Genomic DNA, 27,233 nt, shown 5'->3' on the forward strand with positions numbered 1-27,233 from the left:
CCCTCCCCCGGCCCAAGAGGGTCCCAACTTTTACCTGTAAACTTTGAGGATATAGAATGTGCCTGGGCAAGAATACCAGGGCAGGAGGCAGCTTTCCTGGTGTGTTCCTGAGCACATAACGAGTACCCTTCTGGCTTCCTTTCAATTCCTTCCCCACTCTTTATTCAATGAGCCCCAGCTTGGGATCCCAGAAATGCCTTTGCTTTTTGATGGAAATGCATAAACTTAGTGTGGCATACTGCATATCTCTTGGGAAAACAAATAATATTAGCCTTGAGTATATGCAGGGCTCTTGGTAGTAGAGGGTGATTGATTAGGTCATCTCTGATTCCTCCTCCAGCCCTGAGATTCCAGTGAGGGGTCTCAGGATTGAAAGGCAGCTTAGAACTCAGGGATAGGCATGGAGGAGGTCAGACTATTTCCCAAAGAAGGGGAATCCCCCAACAACAGCAGGAGCAACAACTGCTATTCTCAGTGCTCACCATGAGCCAGGCACTGTTCTGAAGGGTTGACTGTGTATTATTTCATCCAATCCTCTAAACCACCCAATGCAGTAGACTGTTACTTTCATCCCTGATTCTACAGAGGAGGCAACTGAGTCTTTGACAAAGGAAGAGACCTGTGCAAGGTTACAGAACTGTTAAGTGACTTGACTGAAGTATGTTCTGTCTCCAACACTTGTATTCTTATTTACCGTATTTTGCCGTGTATAGCGTACAAGTTTTTGTACAAATTTTGAGGGAAAAATAAGGATGAGCATTGTACATAGGGAATACCAATTCCATATCTATATACACATTTCCAATTATTTTATTTATGCGTATGTATTACAAGTGTAACTCTAGAAAGCAGTAATGATATCCATATGCAAAATAACACCCTGGAATACAGTAATCGGTTTTGATTGAACGTCAAAATTGTAACAAAAGCATTTTTGGCCAATGAAGAGCGATGCATTTCTCTTCGGAGCTAGCGATCTAGCTGGTATTTTTACAAAATTCCTTTATTATACAAAAAACAAGTATCAAAATATAAACAAATACAAGTTTGAGTTAAAAAGAAAGTTATCTTTTTTACTGAAAGTTTGGGCCAAAAACATGGATGTGCAATCTACACGGAAGTGTATTCTACATGGCAAAATATGGTATTTGCCCAACTGTGCCCATCTTCCATTGTTCCTCATAGGTCACTGTTTTAAGCTCCTTATTAATCTCATGTTTAGGGATCTTCTGTTAATTTCATTCACCCCTATATTCTGCCCTTAAAGACAAAAGTGGAATAGGTACTAGATGGAGCTTGTGAGAAAAGGCAGACTTTGTTCAGAAGCAAAGCACAAAGAAAACATTGAATGACTCAGAGAAATAGAACCACGTGTATGAGTGTGCCTGCATATATGTGTGTGTGCATCAACACTCAAGCAGGCATGAGGACTGAAGGACATTAAACAATTTAGGAACTTCAGCCAGGCTGGCACGTCCCCTCACTATGACCAATCCCACACTGCCTGCCCGCGATGGCTCTGCATAGAAATAGGTTCTCTAATGCAGCAAGACATTCGGATCATTTCCAGAACAAACTAGTGTGCAAACTCAAGGAATATGATAGAAGTGATGTGGCCTTTATTTAAAGATATCAAGTAAAAGTGAGTATTTTGAGAAGAAAGTAACCTTGGCAAAGGCTCTCAATTTGTATACTGCACTTTCGTCCAGGCCTTTTTTTGGTGAGTTTATAGAAAGGTAGTCACTGTAAAACAATGCTGATAGTGATACAGGACAAGTGGCATCCCAGCCAGCTTGTGGAGCTGGAGGGTGGACCGGCTGCCTCCGCCTTGGTGGTGTTGGTGTGGTGGCAGCGAGCAGAAGAACAAGCGGGCTAGAGGGTAGGCAGGGGGGCCCCGCAGGAGGCTCCAGTAGCTGGAGGGGCCAGACAACTGCTGGGGAGACACCAGCACCTTAGGTTTCCCTCCCCTTGCACTTATGGCTGAACAGGGAACGCTCCCACCCCCATTTCCTAGGCCTGGGAATGAAAGGGATTGTAGCCATTCATTTGCAACCCAGACATATCCCAGACATGCTATCCCAGACAGGTTAAATGTAACCACCGAGCCCCTGTTAATTGTTACTACAGAGGGTCCCAGATAAGGTTCTCAGATACGTACCAGAGGGTCCCAGACATGCTAAACGTAACTACAGAGGGTCCCAGACACGCTAAACGTAACTACAGAGGGTCCCAGACACGCTAAACGTAACTACAGAGGGTCCCAGACATGCTAAACGTAACTACAGAGGGTCCCAGACACGCTAAACGTAACTACAGAGCCTCCCAGACATGCTAAACGTAACTACAGAGCCTCCCAGACATGCTAAACGTAACTACAGAGGGTCCAGACACGCTAAACGTAACTACAGAGCGTCCCAGACATGTTAAACGTAACTACAGAGCCTCCCAGACATGCTAAACGTAACTACAGAGGGTCCAGACACGCTAAACGTAACTACAGAGCCTCCCAGACATGCTAAACGTAACTACAGAGCGTCCAGACACGCTAAACGTAACTACCTAGGGCCCCTTGCGACTATATTTTCCCTTAGACAAAGAGCCTGGAGAGGCAGAGAGACAGAGAGAGAGAGCTTTTCTCTCCCGACTTGGGGTTTCTCTCCCGACTTGGGGTTTCTCTCCCTGCCAAGAACTTTGGTATTTTTGAATTCTTTTCTGTAAATAAATCCTGTCTTACCACTGATCTGTGGTCCGCGGATTTATTCTTTAAATCACCGAGACCAAGAACTTACTGAAGACGAAATTCTGGTATCAATAGGGAGGAGATGGTGTCCATCTGTACAAGAAGAAAAGAGAAGACTTTTCTCTAGCACCTACTGTGCGTCAGGCACTATACCAGGTGTTTCACACAGATGACTCCATCTACGTTTTATGACATGCCACAGGGTAGCTGTTATCACCCAATTTTTGCAGATGAGAAACGGTCGACTCTCACTGAGCAGTGTGCCAAGATCAGACAGCTAGAGCCAAGCAGAGCCAAGCTTTAAACTCTGGTCAGTCTCCAACACCCATAATTTTTCCACTACACCAGGCCTGACTCCTGTTATTGCTTTAATGAATATTAGTCATGTTAAATAAACCCTGATATTCTGATTATAAAATTCCAAGCAATTTCTTTTACATGATTACTGGAAAAGAATGAACGAAGTTACTGAAAAAATAACAATGCCCCCTTTCATCTGCCTGCTGGTTAACTCTTCCCAGAACTCTCTCTGGGATATCATTTTAGGCAACTCTCAAGGCAATTGTGTGATCCAGGCAGTCAGATACTATTATTGTTATTACTCCCTTCTGATAAATGTGAAAATGGAGGCTCAGAGAGACTAAGCAACTTGCCCAAGATTGCATGGCTAAGAAACTACTGAGCCAAGCCTAGAATTTATTTCCACTGAATTCTTTCATTCTCTAAATCAGTCTGATTCTCCCAGGTTTACAATCTGAAGAAAAAGGAAGCATGGTATCCACTTGCATGAAGACCCAATCAGACTGCCCTCTGTCTTGCATCCACCTAACACCTCCCCACTTCAACTCTTTTGCCCCGTTATACAACCTGCCTGGCCTGCCCACCAGCTCTTTTCTACCACAACAAAGCCTGTTCATGCTGGAAGCCTGTTGTGTCCCTCTTCTACCGTTAAACCCTTCCTAACTTTTCCAAACCACAGTGTCCCTGCCTTTCCTCGGAGCTCATGGGAGCTTTATAGTCTATGTGGTTTATTGGGAAATTAGTCGTATGCCTTCTTGACATCTCTTGAATGACTGTAACACAAAGCCATCAAACCACAGCACACAAGCACCTGAAGACAGAGATGATATCTTGGAACCCTACAGCATTTATTGCAGGGCTCTGGAATAACTAAGGCATCTTGAAGTAACACAGATGGGTGAGCATACACCCATACCACACATGATATTCTCAAGTTCCAAATTGCTGGCTTCTAAGACATCGAGGCAATATAGGGGAGAGTTGCAATAGCATGTGGGCAGGAGGGAAGACCCTGGGTCTCAGTCTTAGCTCAGGCCTGCTGTCACCATGTGGTCTGGGTCACTACCCGCCCCTCTTTGAGAGCATGGTTGTCTCATCTACAGCAAGATGACCCTCTGCAGCTGGATCTTTTCCTGTTCCTCTCAGCTCTGACAGTCCCTGATTCCATGCAACTTTTTCAGATTTAGAAGGAACTTGGGAATAGCAAATATATGTTCCATGAGATCATCCCAGAATATAAGTGGGAAACCCCACCAAGAAAAGACAGATCGTTTACTGGATCTTGATAAGGGGCCGGGGAAGAGGCTGAGGATGATATAGCTGCCAGCAAAGGGGTCAAGGAGGTGATTTCCAGCCTTATCACAACCCCTTTTGTAAGAGTTCCAGTAACATTCACTTGAGTCCAAAATTTTTTAAAAAACCTAGCCCCAGGGGAATGCCCTTGTTCCATTAAAAAACAATGACGATAATAAAGAGAAGACAAAGGAAGTGTTCTGCTAGGAGACCACAGCTTGTAGGAGAAATTTCTTTTCTTCTGACCCATCCAATTCCATAGGAATGGATATTTACGAACAAAGGTGACACTCTCTTGCGGTACCAGGGCTTGTGGTTGGGAGGGGTCCAAACAGAAGCAAGGCAGCAGATAGGGGTTGCTGCAATATCTTCTCACAGGGAGGTAGTTATAGCCCACAGTGTCAAATGCCCCTGGATTTCCTGACACTGGGACTTTCTATTAATATCTGGGCTTTCCATTTCATTTATGAAAGGGTGTGTGAAGTGCACTCCACTTGTCTGCAGACATCTCTAATGGCTGGAGATGAAGTTCTGCCTACTTGGCTTATCCCTGCCACTGCAGAGGACGGCAGAGGTTCACCTGAAATGCCTTTTGTCTGATTAGAAAGGCTTGTGCTGCTCACATAGCCCTCTCCTCCTGGCTGGTCCCCATACCGGCGAGTTTGTGTGTGGGGTGTTCACTTGACTTGTCCGTCCTACCTGCTCTGTACTGGCACAGAGGAAGCATGCAACAAATATTTATTGAGAGGAGCAAAGAAGAACAGAAGGGAAGAAGAAAAGGGAAGGAGGGAGGATTAAACCTGATGTTAAAGTCTTCCATGAGATAAATTAACCTTTCTTCACTCATGTCTGGGTCCCAGACACGCTGCCTGACCCCTCTGCGTGGGCTAGCTGACTCTGTACCCTAGACATTCCCTGTTTGCTCATCCAGATCCACTCCCAGCCTTCCCATCCTGCGCTGTGCCTTGGGAGACTGGCCTCCATGGGCTGCGTCAACAGCTTCCATTGCCTTGTGACTTGGAGTTAAGTTCCCCCAAGGGAGTTCAAAGGAATGATGATGTGTAATTTACTCTCCTGGTTCCCTTCTGTTCAGGTGACTGAAGCCTGGTGGCTTCCCGAGGCTGAGAGCCACAGCTGCAGCCAGGAAACCCATTCCATTCAGCCACTCTCCTGGGGGCTGATCCATCACCTCTTGCCCCTCCAAGACCAAGGGTGGAAATGGCTCCCTGGGGTTGCTGGTCACCTGCCCTGAAGGATATCATGCTAGGCCTTGCTGGTTATCCTAAGTTCTGCCTACATCATTGTAAATAGCCTCTCCTTCAAAACACCCCCTCCTCCAACTCTCCTTAGTTATTCTGTTTGAATGTGCCATCTGTCCCTGCTAGGACCCTGACTGATGCAGTCTGCATCTCTACCTCTCAACGGGCTACCAATTCCTTTAGGCCTACTCACATCATGCCTCCCCCTCTGATGAGCTTTGTTTCCTCTAGTTGGAATAAATCCTGCTTTTTAGGTCCCCTGTCCCATTGTGTGCCTATAAATATACAGATCAGATTTTCTTATGTTTGTGTCTGATTTCTCCACTAACGTGGAAGCCCCACAATGGTAAGGAACATGTTCAACATATTGCAAGACCCTTAGTGAATACCAGAGAAGCTGGTGGGACTAGATACACCTCATAAAAGCCTGCTAAAGAGAAAAGCAACAGCCACTATTGGGTTTCCTACAATGATATAGAATAAGACATCAGTGACAAAATTGGACTGTGCAGTGCTCAAGCCCAAGGCCATGAAGGCCATCTTTGCTGCTAGTGCTGTCATCTCAGTTATGGCCTCGTTGTACAGGGTTGTCATTGCTGATTTGCACACCTCTGGTGATGGGGAGCTTACTCATCTTCACACAAACCTCTCCCCCAGGAGGACCAATCTCACTGGAGATGCCATCATCTGCAGGGGTCCTCAAACTTTTTAAACAGGGGGCCAGTTCACTGTCCCTCAGACCGTTGGAGGGCCGGACTATTGTTTAAAAAAAAAACTACGAACAAATTCCTATGCACACTGCACATATCTTATTTTGAAGTAAAAAAACAAAACGGGAACAAATACAGTCACACAGCCTCATGTGGCCCATGGGCCATAGTTTGAGGACCCCTGATATGGCCCAATTCAAAGCTGCATCCTATAACTGCAACGCTCTGGTCCCAGCCATGGCCAGGGTGGTAATTCTATCACCCTTTCCACAGGACAGGAGGTCAGAGACTTGAAGTGCCTGTGTCATGACCTGTGATTTGGTCCTATGAGAATTTTCTCCTCCAGGCTAAACATGATAGGTAAGGACCCAGCCATACTACATAGAACATTCCCAAGTTCCAAACTGCTGGCTTGTAAGACATCAAGCCAAAATGGGGAAGAGTTGTAAGAGGCAGAGGGCAGGAGGAGAGACCCTGGGTCTCAGTCTCAGCTCAGCCCCACTGTCATCATGCGGCTTGAGTCATTGCCTGCCCCTCCTTGAGAGTGTGGTTGTCTCATCTGCAGCAAGAGGACTCTCTGCACTGGACCCCCTCCTGCTCCTCTCAGCTCTGACAATCTGATTCCATGCAACTTTTTCAGATTTCAAGGAAACATCCTTAGTTTCACTGCAGCTTAATAAGGAAAAGCCCTAACCACTCAGAAGTGGTTCATGGAAACTCAAGTCTGCTATCCAAGGCTCTTGCAAACACCCTCACTCAGCACTTAACAATCCCAAGCTCTCAAGAGAGATGGGAAGAAGACAGCCAGGACAGAATGTGAGGTAGCAGGTGTCTGCGCAGACAAGAATTTTAGGGAAATGCTGAGAAAGTGGCTCTCAGCAGATGACCAGGGGTCAGATATCTGGAGCATCTCCCTCCCTCAGGCATCACCACCAACAGACTGGGTGAGGTTTGGCCTTAGTTTCTCTTTATGGGAAATAAAGGGACTGGACTCACAATCTCTAAGGAGGTTTCCAAGTCTGACAACTGACACCACTTTGATGTCTTCTGCAACCTCTCTCTCGGAACTGGGTGCTTTCTTATAACACTGCATTCCTGAGAACATGAGCCAACGGGCCCAATGACTAGTAGATTTTTTAATAAGTGTTTAAACGTGTTATAAAGAAATAGTACTTCCTGGGCAGCGCCTGTGGCTCAGTCGGTAAGGCGCCGGCCCCATATACCGAGGGTGGCAGGTTCAAACCCGGCCCCGGCTTAACTGCAACCAGAAAATAGCCGGGCGTTGTGGCGGGCGCCTGTTGTCCCAGCTACTCGGGAGGCTGAGGCAAGAGAATCGCTTAAGCCCAGGAGTTGGAGGTTGCTGTGAGCTGTGTGATGCCACGGCACTCTACCGAGGGCCATAAAGTGAGACTCTGTCTCTATAAAAAGAAAAAAAAAAAAAAAAAGAAATAGTACTTCCTTGATGGAGTCTGCCATTCTGCCCAGCTACATTACTGGTGGGTCTTATTTTACTCAAGGGAAATTGTCAGAATGACAAATTTTAATCATTGCTACTCAAAGCAGACAGTTCCACGAACTACTTCCCACTAGTCTGTGGCACAGTGAGTAGAGAAATGAAGAATCACCTGTAATCCCAGCACTTGGAAGGCCATGGTGGATTGCCTGAGCTCAGAGGTTCGAGACCAGCCTGAGCCAGGTGAGACCTCATCTCTAAAAACCTTAGCCGGGCTTTGTGGTGGGTGCATATATTCCAAGCTACTTGGGAGGCTGAGGCAGGAGAATCACTTAAGCCCAGGAGTTTGAGTTTGCTGTGAGCTATGACAACAGGGCACTCTACCAAGGGTGACAAAGTGAGACTCTGTCTCACAAAAAAAAAAAAAAAGAATCAGCACATAGAAAATTGTGCTGTCACCCTCTCTGTCACTGCTATACCATTCGTGAGGTATTTTATTTTATATCAATTCATTTTTATTGTCTGTTACAAAAGTATTAGTTTCTACTGTATAGGAAGAAATAAAACTGGCCCTTCACAGTAGATTGAGTAGTCGTGATTTTAAAACCATTAAGAAAGAAAGTGATACAGGTAGAAACAGAGATGAAAGGAGAGAGAGAACATATTCTGGAGAATTAACTTTGGTTTTTTATTAAAAATTGCCAAGATAATTTCAATGTGATTAACTTCCAATGCTTCTGCTCCAGGTGCCTTCCTTCCTTCCTTCTTTCCTTTGTTCCCTCCCTTCTCTCCCTCTCCCTCTCTCCCTCCCTGTTTTGTTTGAAGTCACAAAGCAAATACTTCTCTTCAACCTTCCACAGGTTTCTCTGTACACAGGAGAGCTGATTCTGCCAGAACCCAGTAGCCTCCAGCCGCATCAGGGGAATGACACATGGCCTGGTGGGGCTCACCCAGGGCACAAAGCTTTCCCAGCCAGCAAACAAACAGGCCCTGGTCATAGCAGTCACAGCTGGCACATGGCCGCTTGCAGACATTCTGGGCACGCAGTCCCGTGACTTGGAAAAGAGGAGGCCTTTGGAGCCTGCCAGCGTTGTCTGCTGATTGTGAGGTATCTGGAACCTGGGGCCCCACAGCCCCTACACACCAGCATGGCTCTCCACAAAGGCCTGCTGCCCTCCGCCCTGCCCTGTCATCTTTGTCAGCTTTCTACCAGAGCTTGCTGTAAAGTCACCCTCCCTGTCACCCCTGTCTTAACCTGTCTCTTATTGTTCCTCAGATTTAAAAATATCCCCCTTCAGTGGTAGCTTTGGAGCAAGCAGCCCTGGGTGCAAATCCAAGCTACCCGTTTATTAGTGGGGTGATCTTAAGTCAGTTTCTCCATCATTTTGAATCCTGAATTTCCTACAGCAAAGTAAGGATAAGGGAACCCATCTTGCTGGCACCTGGAAGGTGCTGATAAACATTTGTTGTATGAATGAATGAATGAACAAATGAATGGAGGGCTTTGACTTCCAGCTATGACTTCCCAATGCCCACTTTTCTTGGGTGGGGGTGAGGGGCTACAGAGGTATCTCCTGGGGGCCTAGTTCAGTGTAGAGCATACTACTCTGATCACAGAAAATGCACATTTGTGATTTAGTAAAATAACTTTCTTGACCTGTGAACCTGGCTAAGATGCTTCACTCTCTAAGTGTCCTCTATTTCCCCATCAGTCAAATGCAAATGTTAACCCCTGACTTGACTCCACTGCCAATTTCTGGCAAGGCCCAAATAAGAGCAAAGAAGACAGTGCCCTGTGACCTGAAAGGGACTGGCCACATACACCAAGGCTTCTTTTCACATGGGCTGCTCAAGTCTCAGAGCCAAGGTGAGAGTCCAGGGTCCCTCCTGGTGCCAGGAGGTTGAGCTGACGTGCTTTCTGACTTGCTGCCAGGCAGGACATTCTCCTGCCAGCACTATCATTCCTTTGCACATAGGTATTTTGTCTGTGCACAGGAGGCCCTTGCTCTTTTGAGAGAGGCAAAGAGAGGAGTCAGCAGAAAACCTGCAGAGGTTGGCAAATGTGCTTGAGCCATCAGCAAGTCCAGGGTCCTGTGTGTTGGACAGAACAGGAAAGTTCAGTGTGAATCCGGGAAAAACAAGAAAGTAGATATTGACTGTCTCTCTGGCTTGAAACTGGTTCCTCCTCCAGGTCCTACATCTAATTCAGGTCTCCCTTGGGTTCACTTTTGGGTTCCATTTGGGGATTTCTGGTTAGAGTTGACAGCCCATGCTAGGAGGTAAGTGAGGTATTAGATCATGTTACTGCCCACTTCCCAGTGAGATATAGGAATAAAGTCCCTCTGCCTGGCGTATCCTCCTTTCACTTTCAAACCAATCTTTGTATCCAAATTATACCTATTTTAAGTAAGTTTTATTTATTGTATACAGTGAAGGTATACAAAATGATGTTATGGGGTGCATAGGATAGCAAAAAGGTTACTATACTAAAGCAAATTAACACACCTACCATTTCACAATTTCCTCCTTATTTTTTTGTTTTTGTAACAAGATCAGCTAAAACTTACTAGCATGAATCCTGAATACAGTAGGTTTATTTTTACCTGTAGTCCATATATCACATTATATCACCAGACTTTCTCTATTACACCTCTTCTATTGACCTTGCCATTCATGAGATTTCTAGATTGTTTTATTCCCTCGAATTTTTACCTATCCTTAAAGATCTTGGCCAAATACCACCCCTCTTTGAAAAGGCTCCCCTAATACTGTCAAGCTCTGCAAGCCAACTTTTTCTCTCTAAACTCCCAGGGAAGTCTCTAAACAAAACACACTACCCTTCCTTAGAAAAGTAACCATAAATACACTTATTGAGAATTAGTCATGTGTTAGGCACTGTAAGAGAGAGAGAATCTCACATGGCCTCTCTCAGTTAATCCTCAGAGCCACTTGGTAAAGTAGGTACTGTAATTTTTCCCATTTTATAGATGAAGAAATGCATTTAAGAGGTCCCTAAATGAGAGAATAGCAGAGCTTAGATCTGAACCCAGCTGATCCCAGCTCTCACGACACTGTCCAAAGAAACTTTCTGTGATGATGAAAGTGTCTTATAGGGTTCTGTCCAGGAGGGTAGACATTACCCTATGTAACTCCAGAGCACTTGAAATGCACTTAGTGCAACTCTAGAATTGAATTGAACATCTTATTTAATTTTAACAGATTTCTATTTAAACAGTCAAATAAAGGACCACCTTATTGGACAGAACACCTCTCACTCACTCTGCTACATATGACAGCTATCTATCTGTATTCAGCTCATGTCATCCCATTTAAACTTTTAAGCTCTTTGAGAAGACAGAGCTCTGTCTTCCTTCAGAGTCCATGGTAGGCACTGAATAAACATTTTTGTAATGAGCTCTGTTTGCCTATGGTCCCCACGATGACTTGAGTAAGAGACTTGCCTTGGTCGGGAAGCTGCTGCGTGAGTTGGAAAACTCCTGTAACACTCAGGTGTCTTAACTACAAAATCGAGGACGCGAAGTCAGCTCTCAATTGGGCATGTTCTGCCCAGTAAGGTCTTACCTGTGTGGAGAGTCAGGATCAAAGCACGTCTTAGTGACGTCAGTGATGTCAGGGTCACAGCACTCTCCGCCATCAAAGTTGAACCGTTCATAGTTGCAGTCCATGTCACATACCCCATTCTGCTGTTTCTTCATGAAGGCCGGGTGGCGCAGGTGGCGGCAATCCCCACCATCATGGCCAGTCAGTGTGTGATTGCACTCAGGGTCGCAGTTCTCATCCCCAATCTTGCTGATGTCACAGTTGGCCAGGATAAGGCGGTGGCGCAAGGAGGAGTTGTTCACCTCCAGCACCTCCAGTTCCCAGGAGATGTTGTAGGGCTTAAAGGCCTCTGCCAGCTGCCGGTGCTGGAAGTCTACCTGCTGGCAGCTCACTGTGGGGTTCTCATGGTCATCATTGTAGAGGTTGACCACGCGGTAGCGTACCACCTTGGGCCGGCGGAAACTTGGGAGCTGATTGTAGCTAGTGATGACCTCTGTGTTGTCACACAATGTTTGCCCACACAGAGGGGGCTCCAGACTCGTGTCCAGCAGAAAACCATGGGCATTGCTGAGTTCCACTTGGGGGCTGCTGCCATCCTTCATTGGGGACCAGGTGCGCTTCACATTGTCCCAGTTCTCCTGGAGGAGGAGCTGAGGTAGAGGCGGATGGAGGCCATGAATTTCCATATCTGATAGTATTTCACGCTGAGTCCTGGCCACCTTCCACAGACTGAAGTGCTCGATGTAGCCCCGGTAGTTGTGATTCTGAGCACTGCCCCCCAACATGAGCACTTTACACTTCTGGGTCAGTGGGCTGAATATGCCACCCACTTGCTCCCCAGAGGTTGCCACCTGGGCACCATTCACATAGAGCTTCATTAGCTTCCCATCATAGGTGGCAGCCAGGTATACCCACTGGCCTGGGAGGTAGCTGCGGTGAGCATTGATGGTGGTCACTTGCCGGGCCCGGTCTGTCTTCAAGGAGAAAAAGTAGCGTGGGTCTCTGTTGCCTTGGTCACTGACGGTGTGAATGCCCACGACCCATCCTCGGTCACGCGAGGTATAAGAACATTTGTCATACAGCCCTATGTGGCCCCAAAAGAGAAAGATGAATAAATAAAGGATGAAAGAAGGGGGGGTACATTTTGTCTCTCTGATAACATTTATATCAGGATGTCCTAGACTAATGGTTTCCAAAGTGCTCTGTGAGATCCTGGCAGATACTAATGGTGCCTCCGGGACTACCCCAAGGGCAGGGTGAGGGTCAGAGGAGCTGAGAGGATGAGTAAGTTGGGTTTGGGGCATTCTCGCCATAACTTTAACCCATGCCATTTCGTGTTTATTAGTTTTGAATATGAAACATACAAGAAAGATTTTTGTTTGAAGATTGGGTGCTTCTCCTAAAGAAAATGCCATAACAGTAGCAATAATAAGAAAAATCTGAAAACCACTGATTTGGCAAAACTGTTGGATGGAGAAGAGGACTTTGTAATGAAGAGAGCATTTCCAGTGTGGGATGATCTACGAGATGAGAGCAGAAACAGAGGGAGATGATAATGAATAGAAGATGCTCCTTCAGGAACGCAGTCCCGACTATGCAGTGTGCATCAGCCTTTAGCATTCATCAAATGATCTGTGGTATTACTCGATCGGAAAAGTTGGCCAGAAAGGTCAGAGACAAGAGCTGAAAAGCCAGAGCTTCTGTTTCTAACCCGAGTCTTGCTAGCCGCGTCATTCCCCATCAAAGAAGAGGAACACACTTAATGTCCAAACAGAAAAGAGCTTTACAGATTATATCCTCCACCCCCTTCACTAAACAGGTGAGGGAGTCGGGACCCAGAGAATAGGAGGAGGCATTTGTCAGGTTACACAGAGTTACTGACACCTTCCTGGGACCCAATTCAGCTTGCTTCTCTCTGACACTAATGCCTCTCTATATAAAATGAGGGCCCACTTAACAGAAAAAGATGTCAGGGCTGCCTACATAAGACTTAATAATACGAACAAAACTCTCCGTGGCAGGCCAGGCCTTGTGCTAAGGCCCACACACGCACTACTTAATTAATGCATTAACACTCCTACAGTGCTGATATTTAGTGTCCTATTTACCCAAGGAAGATGTGAGAATTAAAGGAAGCAAAGAGACAGGTTCGAGACCACCTTCCTCTGCCTCACCAATGTCCCCAGGGATCTGAGCCACACCTGGGGTATGTCACAAGTCTTAGTTCGATATCTGGGGACATTCCAAACCAGGTATCTCTAGACTTACTCTGGGAATTCCAGGCAGTAGCTCAGTGGATTCTCTCTGGATCCAATTATCTTTACACTCACCAACCCCAGCCTGTCTGGAATATACCCAGTGTCCTTGGCACAGACAAAGCTGTTGAATGGGGAAGAGGACTTACTAATTAAGAGTGTATTTAAAGTTTCAGCTGATGTATGAGGCCAGGTGTGAGGAGAAAGAGAGGGAGATGAGAGTGAATAAAAGATGTTCATTTAGAAGGACAGTGACTACTCTCAGCTGGAGAATCATCGCGGTCACCCTAACTCTGTGTGTGCACCTGCCACTGCCGCTCATCAAATAAGCATAGAGAGCTTCCAGCAAAACCAGCGAAGGAGACCCAATCTTCACTCCTTTGTGGGCGCTGAGAACTTGGAATTTGTGTAAATCTCTCTGTTAACAGCTGACATGGCCAGCAATCTTGGCTCAGCATCTCAGCCCACCTACAGTTCTCCTCCCACTCCCTGCCCTAAAGTCTTTCTGAGTCTCCATACGAAACCATCCTGCTCTTAAAGTGAAGCACCAAGCACCTCCTCTAGGTCTTGGTTCTTCATCTGGTAAAGGAGGGGATTGAATGAAGTTCCTTGTGACATACGTGAGTCAGTCTGATTTTCTTTATTCCATATTTTTCTATGACTAACACACAAGCACCTCTTCTAAGTTATCCCCGATTTTAGGCAATTCATCCCCACTGCATCCTCTCTGTCATCTCCTCTTTGCTAGATTGTTTGCTTTTTGAGAGCAGTGACTCTGCCTGGGTCATGTGGGTAACCTGCCTGGCATCTTGAATGATTCTAAATAGAGCAGGAGAAGAGAAAATGTAGGGATTTTTAAGAACAAATAGAATTTGAGGCACTTATTTATGTCTCTGTGGCTAAAGGACACAGAGAATCAGAGGACAGCATGTGTTCCTGATAGAGTAGAAACAACAGGATCTTTGGACTCAGGGTAATCTACTTTGAATCCCCATGGCAATTACTAGCCATGTGCCTGGGGCAAATGGTGAAGTCCCCATGACTTCACCTCTATGGGCCTTCCTTCCTTCATCTGTATCTGTCTTTAACCTGCTGTCATACTTAAAAGACATAGCGGATATAGCATCCTCAGCATATGATGGCTGTCCAAATGAGAGTTCATGCTGAAGGTGCTGGAGGGCTCAGGAGAGATGTCGAAGATGAAAAGTAGGAAATGACTGGAAACAAAATACAAAAAGGCCGTTGAGAGGGACAAAAAGGGCACCCTGAAGGTTCTTGCCTGATGCAATAAGAGCTCGCAGAATGAAGGCTTGAAAAAGCTCAAGTCCTGCTCAAAGCATACACTGGCATACACTACTTAGAAATCATGGACCTCTGTCAGCTTACATGATATCAGGGGCCTGCATATTAAAAGCTGCCTCTATGGACTCCCTCCAGAGCCAAAGATCTGACTCTGAATTTGGAGTGAGTTGGCCCAGATCTACATGTCACCATCCACTAGGCGAACCAACCAGAGCTCTCATTCCTGGAGCCACCATATTCACGCCTCTCCCCACCTCTTAGTCCACCTTTTCTCCCTCCTCCAGCTCACCCCTTCCCGCAGCAAAAGAAAATGAAGGGTCTTCTAATGAGAGAATTAAAAATCTGAAACAGGATCCCTTTCCCTCTCTCTTTTTTTCCCTTTCTCTCCCTGCAGGTTCTTATTTTGCCAGGGGCTCCCAGTCTCTCGTTTTCCTGTTGCCTTTGGAAGGCGGTGAGCCTGGTTAGCAAGGTAAAATGTTTACACATCTGTAGGGTGCCATCAGTTCAGAACCTTCCCGGGACTTAGGACCTGATCTCGGGCCACCTCTGTTTGTAATTGAGAGAGAAGGAAGAAGAAATGAGAAAAGGCAGATTCCGCCACACAGAGCTGAGTGAGGGGCGGCTTCACCCCAGGAGGCAGAGAGAAAGGGCTTTCAGAGGAACCAAGAGGAAACACATTAAGGTAAATGAGAACCTTGAAGCTGTGGCTTCAGAAGTTTGGAGGGAAATATTTACCTGGGGTGTAAGTGGCGAAAGAAACTCGCTGAGCTTCAATAGGGATGGGGGTATAGGGTGGTGACTGGGGGATTTATTTCTGTATGAAAATAAAGCACTCAACAGTGGTCAAATTTCAGGGGGCTTGGAGGGAAGCACCCCAGTACTACCAGCCCAGAACCTGTCCTTTGGTGCCAGAGATCCAGGCTGGGCTTGCCAGGTATCCTTGCCTGGAACAAGTCATGTCATCCTCTTCGTGAACGGGGGCCTCGTCTCCCTTCTCTGTTAAAGGAGGAGTCTGAATAAAATGATCTCCTGCTAGAATTTAAGAGCTCTTTTGTTCATGGTCAGAATGGTCCCTTGTAAGTAGGAGGTGCTCAAAAATACGTGTTGATTTGAATCGATGCCTTATGGTAGTCCCCATTCCTGCATGCTTAGGTCCCCTCTCCTCTGGGTATGTCCATCCGTGACACAGAACAGTATTGTGTGGTGGACACAAGAGTACCTGTCCAGTGTCCCTTCTCACAGCCCTTCCCCACAAGTTCTCCAATGAAAGAGACATAGTGAGAAATACAGTGCAAGTCAGGCTGATGGCAGCCCCATCTGTGTGGGACTAGAGGATGCGCCCGGGGGATATATTCCCATGTGGCAATTCTGCACGCAATCTATACATAATTAGCATATACGTCTACTACCTGCCTCAATCATATAAGTACACAGACCCCCAAAATGAAAATGTGCAAGAGCCCTTTTTGAGATGAGATTGGATGCATTCAGAGAGGTAAAGCTATAGACAAGAGCCCCTCTTCAGACCAGTAACTTTTCTGGCCACATTGCGTGGAGTAGATGAGCTGGAGACTCAGTCCAGGAAAGGGACTTGTCATGGGCTTCTTGTTAAGGAGAGGGTCACTCCAACCTTGGTCACCTGGCCTTTCTAATCTGCTGCTATCTTCCTGCAGCTACACTTGATGTGAAAGGGTTCATATGCCCCCAGAAGTTTGATATTTGCTTATTTTCATTGACTCCTCTTCTCAGCTACCCATTCACCCCAGAGAGAAGAACATCCACAAGGAAGAAAAGCCCAAAGGCAGAAAGACTTCAGGGGGTTTCCCAGAACCTTGACCATGAATGACTAGAGAATGGGAGAATACTTTGGGCTTGCCCTCCAAGCCAGGATCCCTACCTTAGACACTAGCCAGGGCAGGTCTGTGTGACCACCCCAAGCACCAACAAATCTTCCTCCCATATATTCATTCTACTCCTCCTGGTCCTAAAATTCATCACTAAAGTACTTATTCAATGTCTGTGTTTCCCAGTGTCTCTTTGTATACCCAATACACAACACAGACCTTGGTATGTTATAGGTGCTACACAGAATTTGTCATTGAAAGTGAAAAATAAGAGAAGACAGAAATATAATGAGGATAGCTCCTTATTTCTGCCCTCTTTACAAGAGTATATTACCTTCTGTTCAGAACTCACTAAGTACCAAATACTCTACATTAATTCTCTCAATTAAACTTCACAACAAACCTCTTAACACTGTCCACCCTTTAGTGTAAATTGAGACTTGGGAAAGGGAAGAGGTTGCCCAAGGCAACTCAGCTTGTAACTCAGGCCTAAAGAAGTCCCAGACCCAGGTGGTCAATCATGTCACTGCATTAAGTGCAAAGTGCCAAACGTTTTATCGTGGGCTGTTCTAAGGTGTGACCCCTGCTAGACATATTCCCATAAGCCCTACAGCACCAACACAGCTGAATTGCACTGCAAGCCAGGAGATATCTGTCCATGCCATTTTCTGCCAGGCCTAAAAAATTATGAATCAATGATTCTTTATTACCGATGAGTAATCTGCTCTACTGGGCTTGCCCCACTTCACTGAGATGTGAGATTTTCCTGGGCCTGGCTGTCCTTCTGCAGTTTGGAGTACCTTCTTGGGCTGGTCCTTCAGCATCAGAGCCTTCATTTCTAGCCTTCTTGCCTGTTGGTTTCTAACCAACTTCCAGAGTCTAGTCTGAATTTTTTTCCCCACGATTACTGTCACACTCTTGGCTGCCTTCCTTTTCATCTCTTATGGGCTGAATTGTGGCCTGCCCCAAATTTATACATTAAAGCCCTGACCCCCAGTACCTTGGAATATGACTGTACTTGGAGATAGGATCTTTAAATGGGTAATAAAATTGTGATGATTAGATGGATCCCAACCCAATAAGACTGGTGTCCTTATGAGAGGAGAAATTTAGAACAAAAAATGTACAGAGAGAAGATCACGGGAAATACAGGGAAAAGATATACATACATAAATCAAGGAGACTGGCAGTCCTACTGATACTGTGATCTCAGACTCCTAGTCTCCAGAAATGTGGGGAAAACAAATCTCTGTTGTTTCAATGACTTAGCCTGTGGTCCTTTGTTATGACAGCCCTAGCAAACTATTGCATCCTTTTTCAACGAGTTTGCTAAAGTCTCTCACTGAAGTTTTTCTAAAATCTCTTCTATCTTCCGCTACCAGTTTCAGTTCAGATTCTTTCCCTGGTTATGACATAATGCCTCAATTTACTCAATTCCTATTTTTAGCAGAGCAAGATATATTAGGAAGATACAGAGACGGGTGGCACGATCATCACACACAGGAAACTTTCTTTACTGGGGAGGGCCGCCTCTGTGTTTCCGCGTGAATGTGCATTTCTGAAGCACCTGCTGTGTTGAGCACAGAGGTAGCTGCTTCCATGCCAAAGTGTCTCCAGTAATCTTCACAGCAACCTTCAATAGGCACTATTTACAAATGAGAAAACCGGAGACTTAGAGAGGTGAGGTCCCCTGCTCAAGGTCACAGAGCGGTGGAAAGAACTGAAATTCAAGTTTTCTAATTTCAAGTTCAAAAGTTCCTCCCCAGCTGAGAGGGATCCTAGCTATGCCTCCATTCTCTGTTTTTCCTAGAATGTTTTCCGGGGACGGCTTAACTCAACAACAACAACAAAAAATTAGCTCTGATAACATCTGACTTTCTTTCAGCACTGTCTAGGGAGAATTAGCAAAACATGACAATTTTACATCCAGTTTGTATTATTGTTTATTTTCTCTTCTTGGAAGAGAAGATATAAGAGGGGGAAAAAACCTCTCTACCCAGGGCATTTCTGCCAGTGAAAAAGTAGCATTTTCAAATAGTAACAGGAGCCATCAGCTTCTGAAAGTGTCTGTGGAGTGGTCTCTTTACTGGGCACAGACAACCCCACAGAGCAAGGTTTATTAATACTCCTTTGACAGATGAGGAAACTGAGGTGCAGAAAGGCTAAGTGAATTTCCTGTCAAGGATCCAACTAGGGATGGAGAGTTGACTCCCGTCTGTCTGACTCCAGGGCCAAAGTCCCACCCGAGATGCTGTCCTTCAATGGGGGTGACCCCCATCTACAGGCAAGGTCCCTGTGTCTGGCTTTGCCACTGCTGTGCTCTGGGCCACTAAGTAGGTAGCTGCCCTCTTTGGGCTTCCTCATGTTGCCTCCCTATGAGATGGGAGGGTTACAGCAGATGGTACAGAGGTCCCACCACCTCGCATTCTGTGACTCTGAGATCCCAGTGACCTCAGATCTCCCAGACTTGGTTCTCACTGTGGGAGATGTAAGGTCGCTGGGAGGCAGGAAGGAAGGCAGTATCAGGTCCTTCAATTTAAGGATGCCCACTAGCTGTGGGACTTCTGCCAGGAGAATACAAGCAGAGGTGAGAGGATGAGGGGATGAAAGGGGGGAATTTAGGTCAACAATCTGGTTTCTTTCATGAGGCTAAAAAAATTAAAAGCTAAAGGTTGGAGGAGCTGGTCCATTTTTGTTTTGTTTTGTTTTGCTTTCCCTTCCATGATTTAATCGCTGGTATCAAAGCCACAGAGGAATGCTTGAGAGAGCAATCCTATGGAAAGCTTTTATCTGTCCAGAGGAGAGTGATTAAAACAGACAGATTTGGGTTAAGTATACCCGTGGTCCCTGCACTTGGTTCAGTCGGGGGGAGACCCACCAAAATGACCTGGAGGACTCGGCACTATCGGGCATTCAGAAGAGGGCTGGGATGTCACTGAGGATGGTACCTCGGGGACCATTCCTCACCATCCTCATCCCCCTGGGTCCGCTTTGGATCAAAGGACTCCCCTTTAGGCTCAGTGGCAGAAGGAGACTTAACTTGAACCATACATTACTGGAGAATTACACCAAGTTATACTGGGCTCTGGGCATCTCCTGCTATTAGAGAGGCAGGAACATTAAAATAATCATATGGAGCAATTCAAAAGGTCAAGGTTAGATCAGGTGCTTCTCAAGTGCTGGCCGTGCAAAGCATATGGGTGGGACCTAAATTCCCCTTGTAGGACTTCAAGGAGCTGTGGAATGAGCATTCAGCATGACATCTGTATTTATACTCCTTTCCCTTGCTGGGTACTCTTATCAGAAAGCCCCCTGGCTCTATGGCTCTGTTTACCTTTTCTACTAGTTGGGCGATCTTGGAAGAGTTAATTCACCTTGCTGAGGCTCAGTTTTCCCACATGTACTCTAGGGATGAGGAGTCTTACCGAATACACTTCACAGATCTCTTTTAAGGGAGAAAGGCAATCTTTCCTTGTAAAGTATTTCAGGCTAGTTTAAAGTATGAGGCAAGTCTGAGAAGAGTGTACCTAAGGGTTCCTAAAACCCATAAGTTTGAAGGATATACAGACTTACATTTGGGATGACAAAGTGCTCTTGAGGAATCCAGGGGCACCTGCTACTCCCTCTGGCTTTTGTCTGTCTAGCCACCTCTTTCGCTTGTATGTAAGCCGTCTGCATGGATGTAGACAGGCCAGGCATTACACACCAATAGCTCTGAATTCAAATACTGGTTCTACCATTTACTGGTTATGCGACTAATATTACTCTTCCTAACTGTAAAATGGAAATGATATGTTTTTCTCTGACATTTGTAGTGGGGAAATGATGAGATAATGAACATATTGGGACTTGGCTCCTGGCCACTGGCAACATAATAAGCATTAAAACACGTGGAGGGTGCAGTCAGACTGATATATTTGTATCCCAGCTCTGCTCCTTGTTAGCTGAGTAGCCTTGGGCAAACTCTCTTCACCTCCTAGATAGCTTCCTCACATGTTACGGATATATAAACTGGTAACAGTGCTTAACCCATAGTGCCATTTGGGGGATTTAGAGAATACAAATGCTCATTTGCGTAGCATGCAATAAACATAGCTACACTTTTTATTGATATTAATAATCAATATCTGTCCTTTGTCATAGAATTGGGACCATTTTTTCTTCTTCTGTGCTGTTAGACTCTATCCTTTCTGACACTGCTGTCTGAAATAGAGACACATATTCACTGCTCAGTTTTTCACACATTGTCAATGGAATTGGTGCATATCAACTTAAGAAAGAAATGGAAGAGGAGAAGAAGAAAAAGGCAGAGAAGGAAGAAGAGGAGCAGAAGGGGCGGGGTGCGGTTGAAGTGACTTTTAGTTTTGTTCATCCTTAAACGTTGTGCAGCACAAACAAGATCCTGGTGACTGAGTGGCACCAATATTGGGGTCATCCTGGCACAGAGACCCTATCTTTGCTCATGCTGATGACTTGAGGACCTGTAGGCCGCTTTCCTCATTCACTCATCAAACCTTGGAGACAATAATACCACTTCTCAGAACACTGCCTAGGATGTGCTGTCCACATCCTTTATGGCAGCCCTCAAGACCTACCCTTCACAATTCGCGAGATCAGGCAGAGTCAGGGTTGGAGATTCCCTTACTAGCCATCTAATCATCCCCTTTAACACCCAACTTCATGCTTGAATCATACTGTTTACATTTCCAGAGTTAGAGAACTTTCTACTGCCTGAAAATGGGCTTTGCACCTTTCAGGATTTCTGCTAGACCAAGCCTTCCTTTCCTTTCCTCCCAGTAATCCAAGATCTAGTCTCTAGGAATCCTGGATTTTATTCTGTGCCCTTTACCACTGGACAGCCCTGGAGATGTGTGAGGCTTTAATGTGTTCTCCCTGGGTTCTTCCATTCCCTGAATTATCATCCTCAAGTCCTGCCTGGCTGATGCATTTATCTTCTCATGGATTTATTCACCACATACCCATGGGGTAGCCACTCTATTAGGCCCTGGCTAGACATTTGGGGTATGGAAAATGACCAAAGGCTGTACCCTCTGGCTAGAGACCTGCCAGTCTCTAATGCTAGTGCCAGTTGTTCTGCTGATGCAATACGGATACAAAGGGAGTTGACACCAGGCAGTTAGGAAGACCTATTATTACCATACCCGCCTCCTTACATTATCCCCAGAATTGCTACTCTGATTCATTCCATTCATAGTTACATGAACATATTGAGAAATAAACACAGCCACCACTTACACTGCGCTATTATAAGTCCAGGAACCCTGCATGTACTATCTCAGTAAATTATTACAGCTACTCTATGAGATGAATTCTCTTGGTCCCATTTTATGAGTGAGGAAAGTGAGCTTCAGAGACTTACTGTGACTTGGCAAGGTCATTTGATTTGTAATAACACAAACAGGATGAAATCTAGCTCTCTTAGCCTCTAAAGCCAGGGCTTAACCAATGGATGGCCTTCTACTGAACATGTAAACAAAAATTCTTTTTAAATAAGTTGAATATTTATTTCCTCAGATAGTTGATTTTTTTTTTTTTTCTGTGTCCTTTACCACTGGACAGCCCTGGAGATGTGTGAGGCTTTAATGTGTTTAAGTGAGACTCTAAGTGCTTCAGAGTCTCACTTTATGGCCCTCAGTAGAGTGCTGTGGCCTCACACAGCTCACAGCAACCTCCAACTCCTGGGCTTCAGCGATTCTCTTGCCTCAGCCTCCCAAGTAGCTGGGACTACAGGCGCCCGCCACAACTCCCGGCTATTTTTTGGTTGCAGTTAAGCCGGGGCTGGGTTTGAACCCGCCACCCTCGGCATATGGGGCCGGCGCCCTACCGACTGAGCCACAGGCGCCGCCCAGATAGTTGATTTTTTTTATCTCCTTCACATCGATTATACATTCTAGAGGTTATAACAACACAGAAGCATCTTAAGTTTCCTTGAAATTTTAAATTGTATATAAAGCATCTAATTATTTCATTTGCTTCTCCCAACACTTTCTAAAAGGAGAAAATAGAAATGATGATTCTGCTCATACAAATGGGGACAATGAGGTTCTCAGAGGGCCAGTGTCATATGGCTTGTGAGAGATGCAGTTTCTAAGTCCCCACTCAGCACACATTGATACTCTGAGTTTGTACCTCCTGCCTCAAGGTTAGTCCCCTGAGCAATAATCTCACCACCTCCACCCATATTTGTATATTAATCTAAGGGAAGAGAATTTCAAGTTGAAGAATAGTGTATGAGTGTATGTGTGTTCCAGACCAAACAGAATCAATGCCTTGCATCTGTCTACCTAAGAAGTCACTTTAGAAAGAAAGGGGAGTTTCTGTCTCTGGGGTCCCTACACTGTCCAAGTAGGAGCATTGCCTTGAACATAGGCAAGGGAGGTCCCAAAGGTCAAAGGGACATTCTTGGTATCCTTAGAGCCAATGAGCTGATTAGCAAGTAGAAAGAACCAATTAATGTCCAGGAAATGCTTACACATATGTATACCTTAAAGAAAAGATAAAACAGTACATGTGAGGGCGTTTACGTGAGCAACAGCACACGGGAAAGTCTGGTGGTAAAGAGCAAATTGCTGTGTTCAGTCCTGGCTCCATCATGACCTCAGGGCAGCTCTGGTTGGGAGGATGTAATTAAGATACTGTTCAGAGCACAGTTAGCACAGTGCATGGTGGACAACAAGCACCCAAGAAGTGAACATTGTCCATGAAGGTGTGTGAAGACAAGAAAAACCAAATGCACATGGAAAGCACCACATACAGGACACAGAATGGAAGCAGAGGGAGGGGAAACCCCAGGAGGATATTTTACATGTTCCTGCAAAGTCACATAGACACGTCAACTGAATGCCACCTACAACAATATCAGGGATCTTCCCTCTCAGTTCTCCAGAAATCAAAACAATGATAGTCGTTTATCCTGTTGGAGAGGTAAAATAAGCTTGCCTCATGGAAACTTTCTCCTAGTTTTGCTATAATCAGATCTTGGCTCCTCTTGGCCATTCCATTTTTATTCCTGTGTGTAATTGTGTTTTGTGTGTACCTAAAGTTTGAAAGTATATATCTCATACTGCTTAGCATAACAGTAGATGCTCAACAGATTCTCACTAAATGAATGGTCTATATGTGGTTATGTGGATACTATGTAATTCTAGCCACAAGTTCACAGGTTCATAAAAGAGAGGGCATTCATTTTTCCAAGCTGACGGATGACTTGAAATTTCAAATCTCAGCAGCTACTATGAGATTTGAGTAGGTCACCATCTTTGAGCTTTTCCTTATTATTCAGTAAAATTAGCATACATACTATAAAGGATTAGTAACATCATCTATGGAAAAGCATATAGTTGGTGCTCAATACATCATTAACACTATTACTGGAAAATTCTTCCAACTGCTCAGTGTACCAGCAGTTTCATCCTTCCTTGATACACCCTGTAAAGCATTACCACATTCATGTTCCTAACATCCAGTTTTTTCACTATTTCCACAACTGACTCCCTAAGTGCAAAGACCACCTCAACTCTGCATTTCAGACACTGGTCTCAAACCATCTCTGAACGTGCAGACAGACTCTTGTTGGGTCATCTCACCTTGGCCCACATTGTTGACTCCACTGGGAAACAATTCTCCTGCCCCTAATATCCCTTTATTCTAATCTTCAAGACCAGTGTCAGTATTATCTCTTTTGACAGACATAGCCAGCCTTTGACCCAAGCGTCTTTCTGCACTAGCTACAGGACACTTGGGTCTCGATCCTTTACCCAGGTGGTTGTGGGAGGCCTGGCATCTCTTTCCTCCTGAGTATTTATCAAGTGCTAGCTCGTTGCTGGATGTTTGGTTGTTGATTTAGTTCTTCCTTCATCAGTTATCACTGTTGACTCATTTCTGAGGTCACCCTCAATGGCTGTATCCCCCACTGGACTGTCAGCTTCATGAGAATAAAGAGCACATGTCTGTTACCATGCTGTATACTCGGCCTTCCACAAAGTTCCCAGGACGTACATCTTCAATAAACATTTATTGAATGGATGAGTGAATGAAAGACTTATGTTCCCACGGCTTGCTGAGGAAACCAGATTTGGGTGGATTTTGAAGTTTCCAGCAATCTTCACAGTATTGGAGCAAGATTCCTGACTTTGCAGCAGGAGTAGTTGTCCTTATTCCTGACTTTTCAGCATCAGCCCTTGGCCCTCAACTTTTCCATCTATATAATGGAAGGTTGGCATCTGTGGTCATTAAAGTTTCGTTGTGTGAAGCAATAAAAGGAGTAACAGGAAGTTACGAAAACATAGCTGTGTGCTGGCACTGCTGAGCTATGTGACTGACCTTGGGCAAGTCACACCCTCTCTCTCTCTCTCTCGTGTCCATTTTCTCCTTTGTGAAAAAGGAATGCACTGGTAAAATAAATTCTAGGGATTTTGTTTTTAATGCAGGGAAAAAATTCAATACTAGGGGTCATAAGACATGAATGTGTCTCTTAATTTGTCACTAATGTGCTATTAATCATGGGCAAATCCCTTTTTCATCCACTGTGATAGGAGTGAGCCATAGGCATTTTCATCATAAGGGGTCCTTTCCTTCCTAAATACATTAATTAACTATACTCATGTGGTTCATTCATTTATATGACTATATACAGTCATATACTATATCATATATGTGTATATACAAACATACACATATATGAATAATTATGCTCTTTGACTGTGTTGTTATAAAGACAAGTGTAATCAAAAAGTTGGATTCATTATTATATACGTATTATTATGTTATTTTTTATTCAGTTTTTAAAAGAAATTAAAATATTTTTCTGTGGACGTCAGACATTGTGCCAGGAGTGCCTAATGGTTATGTGGTCAGCCTTGTTCCATCTCTGGACCTTGGTTCCTCGGCTGTCAAATAGCAGTGAGAGGGAGATTGAGCACTTGTAGCCAATCTAAGGAGCCAAGAGGAAAGGGGAAAATTCCCACAGGGGTGAATCAAATGATGTGAGTTTCATTCCTGAGCAGGCCCACAGCAAGTTATGTAAAAACACACCCCAGACAATGTGGGCTGAGCTTTAAAGACAAAAGCTCCTCTCCCGGGTGAGTCTGCCATCACATCTCATCTTGGCCCACACAGCCCACGGTGAGCCTTTCAGGGAGAGAGATGGAGAAGGAGATAAGAGAGGGATGAGGCCAGACAGGCAGGACTGGTGCCACCTGGGATGACTCTCCTCGGCAGGGAGATGCTTACTGAGTGTGCCAGGCATTGTGCTAAACCCCTTGCATAGATAAAATCTAGTAACCTTCATAATAATCCAAGCAGGGAGATGCTATTATTTTCTGTATTACACAGATGAGAAAATTGAGATTCAGAGAGCCCAAATCATTCACCCAATCCTGAGTAACTTGTTGGCAGGTGACAGAGGTGGGATTCAACCCCAGGCAATAGTTCATGTTCTTGAATTCTAAATTATGCTGTGCAGCCACAGGAAAACTGGCTACATGAGGACAAGGAGATGTTTTTAATTATATATAAATAAAGGAAAGCAAGGTCTGCAGTAGAGTACAAGCAAACAGAAGTCAGCAGAAGGAAGCTTGATTCTGACAAGAAGGCTCAGCCAAGTTTTCCTGTATGAGTCTCAAAAGAGCTGAGCCTCACATGAGATGCAAGACTTGGGTAAGGAGACTCTGGGAAAAGACATTCTAACAGAGGTGAAGCATGAGCGATGCAAGTGCTATGAATTTATGTGATGTTGACTCTGGAGATGAGGAAGACACCTGCTTAGGATGGGATTAAGGGTGCACACAACAACAGTGGGAAAAGAACCAGCAATGGGCTACCTGAGGCCAGATTTCTGAGATGACTGACGTTTCTTCCACAGACAAAAGGGAATCTTTGGGGGTTGTTGAGGAAGGGATTCCACAAGGGGATGGAGGTCATTACATAGGGATAATAGAGGGTTCTTCCTGACAGAGTCACAGAGCTGAGAGAGCTAGGAACTCCTTGCCTAGTGCCCACTTGGAGTCATTGAGCAGAAGAGTTATTAATGAAGGGGGCAGGAATGTGACCAAAATTTTGAAAAGAAAGGGCTTTTAGACTGTTCATTTTCTATCATTTTGACATCTACCAGAAAACATGAATTATAATTCAACTCAAAGGAACTCTTTAAAGCTATAGAGGGATAAACAGTATTCAGATGCTCATTGGGACTTCCAAATTTAAATTGTGTTCCAGTAGGTGGAGGATGATTGGCTCAGCCTTCATCTTGGTCTCTAGTTGACCTTGATTAAACATTGACTACCTTCTGTTTCTTAGTTTCCCCAGCTAGTAAACTGAGGAGAATGGGGAATTGACCTGTAAGTGGCTTTCCAGCCCTGACAGTCTATCATATTCTTGAAGAGCAGGGATTGCATCTCCCTGCGTCCTCCCCATTCCTTAGCTTGGGACCTGATACGTGGTAGACCCAGTAAAATATGGTGGAACTCATGGAACCAACGGTATGTTTTTTTTCCTT

The sequence above is a fragment of the Nycticebus coucang genome, chromosome 2, assembly GCF_027406575.1.
Source record: "Nycticebus coucang isolate mNycCou1 chromosome 2, mNycCou1.pri, whole genome shotgun sequence".
Lineage (NCBI taxonomy): Eukaryota > Metazoa > Chordata > Mammalia > Primates > Lorisidae > Nycticebus > Nycticebus coucang.